The 2,927-nt window shown below is 46.6% G+C and overlaps 1 non-coding gene across 1 annotated transcript; it reads left to right on the top strand.

The window, feature by feature from the left end:
- Positions 1–1,401: 1,401 nt before the first annotated feature.
- Trnaa-cgc lies at positions 1,402–1,474 on the top strand. Its single transcript has one exon. It is a non-coding gene; the product is annotated as a tRNA-Ala (tRNA).
- Positions 1,475–2,927: the final 1,453 nt, after the last annotated feature.

Raw genomic sequence — 2,927 nt, 5'->3', positions numbered from 1 at the left:
GGACTCGATCTGTGCTGGACATAATAGTTCGCTATTTTGCATGAGCTATTTTATTTAAACGGCAACGGCCTTGCTGCAGTGGATACATCGGTTCCCGTGAGATCACCGAAGTTAAGCGCTGTCGGGCGTGGTCGGCACTTGGATGGGTGACCATCCACGCCGCCATGCGCTCTTGCCATTTTTCGGGGTGCACTCAGCCTCGTGATGCCAATTGAGGAGCTACTCGACCGAATAGTAGCGGCTTCGGTCAAGAATACCATCATAACGACCGGGAGAGCGGTGTGCTGACCCCACGCCCCTCCTATCCGCATCCTCCACTGAGGATGACACGGCAGTCGGATGGTCCCAGTAGGCCACCCGTGACGGAGTGATTTTATTTAAACAATTAGAGGCACTACCACCATCCAGGGTGGTCGCCATGGGGTCCGGACTCCAACTGACCTAGTACACAGTACCACTGCCAGAGGGAGCTCTCATACATGATGTAATCCAAGATGGCCGCCATGACGCGAGTACCATTATCCAAGATGGCGGGAAACAGTGTGTTCACCACGAGGTCCAGATCTAGTACACAGTACCACCATCAGTGAGTGTTGTCGTCCGTTCCGTGATGTAATACAAGATGACGGTCCAGGGTGGGGGAAACGTCAGGAAAAGGACTGTGCATGTGCTGGACATAAGTCCTTTTTTCGCGAATCCCTAGGTGGAGGTAGCGGTCGGGTGACGTAGATGAGTGGGCCAAAGTCTTATGTTTGTTCTGTGGGCTTGCCCATTGACTAGCTTGTATGGGCGCAATAGCTCCGCTACCTTGCAGTTCTTTAAGTTCAGCAGCGACTTTCTCCTGTAATGCAATGGGAACAGTTCTGGCCCAGCAAAATTTCTGCTGAGTATTGACTTTCATGGTAATATGTGCAAAGAAATTATAAGCCTTGCCTAAACCATCAGAAAAAAGTTCAGGGAATTCTTTCAGCTAGATAGCTACACTGTTTTTGCATGGAATGCAGACACTGACAACACGTTGTCCTGAATGTTAAAGCCAAACAAATCAAATGAATTAAGAGCAAATATGTTTTTTCACAATCATGTGATTATAGCACTGTAAAAGTCAATGTTGGCATATAGAGCGATACATGGCAGGCAAACTATATTTTCCAAGCAGAGGAATGTTTTGTCCATAATTAGCCATCAGGTGCGTACTAGACAGGCATGGGGAGACTAACAAAAAGTTTGTCGGACTGGCATAGCACTGAAGAAACAGTTTTCTTGCTAGTTTTGCTAATTCTTGCAGCAGTGAATATACTGCATTTATGACATGGGCCTTGTGACTAGATTTTTGTGAGTGGGCCAAAGAAGTCTAATGTTTGTTCCATTGCAAATATACGGACTGTACATGTCCCACCGAGCGAGGTGGCGCAGTGGTTAGCACACTGGACTCGCATTCGGGAGGACGACGGTTCAATCCCGTCTCCTGCCATCCTGATTTAGGTTTTCCGTGATTTCCCTAAATCGTTTCAGGCAAATGCCAGGATGGTTCCTTTGAAAGGGCACGGCCGATTTCCTTCCCAATCCTTCCCTAACCCGAGCTTGCGCTCCGTCTCTAATGACCTCGTTGTCGACGGGACGTTAAACACTAACTACCACCACCACCACTGTACATGTCCCTTCTTGCCACAAGCGTAACACTGTGCTTGTCAGGAGGGGCAATCTTGGCGTTTGTGCCATTAATAACACCGAGGGCATGACTTAATTCTGTTCGCCGGTGTAGCCGCCTGTTTAGCGAGCTGCTTACGCGACGTGGAAAATAGTTTATTCGGCATGGCACGCACAAGCCATTGCTTAATGGGCCGGTCGCTAGTAGGGTACGAATCAACCCCACAAACTGCTGGCTGCTCAAATTTGTCGGCCGAATGGGCACCTGAATCGTACTGATCTAGTATTTGGACTATTTGCAGAAATGATGGATTGGACTGTTTCAAAATCTGTTCTCTGAGGTTGACATCAGTTACATTGTAACTGCAAGCATATTTGAATTTGCATTTCCTCGTCATACCCTGCAAATCTGTTACCCACTCGTGATAAGTTTGTTCTGACCGTTTCTTACAATTGAAGAATTGGTACCTAGCCACTACCACGTTCACGTATTGGTCATAATAGTTCTTTAGCGAATCCACAACCTGGTCACTCGGAGTGGCGTTAGGAAAGAGTTTTTGAATGAAGTGGAACACTGCACTTCCTACTGGGGACATTAGATAAGGCAATTTCACAGTACCTGGTATGTTGTGAGCAATAACGTGGACTTCAAACTGTTGCAATCACTCAAGCCATTCCTCTTCTTGTCCCTGAAACTAGAGAAAAGGCGGTGTAGCACTTGGAGCTCCTGTAGGTGTTGCTTGTGCTGCGTTAGTAGTTTTGCTCGCCAGGAGCTGCTGTACTGTGTTTATCAGCGAGGATATTTGCTACGTGTGAAACTGAAACATCTACATTAGATACGTTGCATGTAACGCTTGCAGCTGTGGTAGGGTGTGCATGTTGGAAGAGACAAATGCAATAAACAGACAAGGCAAGCAAGAAAAATAAATACAAAAGCAAAGAAAATTTCTGCAATGCCCTCCTGTAAACACTGAGTAGCAACAACACGATAAGAGAATGTTAAAGCGAGTAAACACCCTTGCAGAGAAAAGACAAGAGAGAATTAAGGCGCCAGCAAAACAATAGCCTGCGAAAAGTCAAAACAGGTAGGCAGTGGTGGCTGTCGGCTCGTAGGTCGTGCTACACCTCGTCGCCAATGTTGCATTCTGCCTACTCGTCTAATATGGGGTGCATAGGAAAGCTGCTAGACAACAGTTCAAGAAAATCGAATTAATGGAGTTTATTACGAAAGGAAACGATTACAATTCTAAACTTTATGAGATACAGACGTGTTGCAA

Source organism: Schistocerca piceifrons, chromosome X, assembly GCF_021461385.2.
Source record: "Schistocerca piceifrons isolate TAMUIC-IGC-003096 chromosome X, iqSchPice1.1, whole genome shotgun sequence".
Taxonomy (NCBI): Eukaryota; Metazoa; Arthropoda; class Insecta; order Orthoptera; family Acrididae; genus Schistocerca; species Schistocerca piceifrons.
This window is presented reverse-complemented; position numbering and strand designations above follow the sequence as displayed.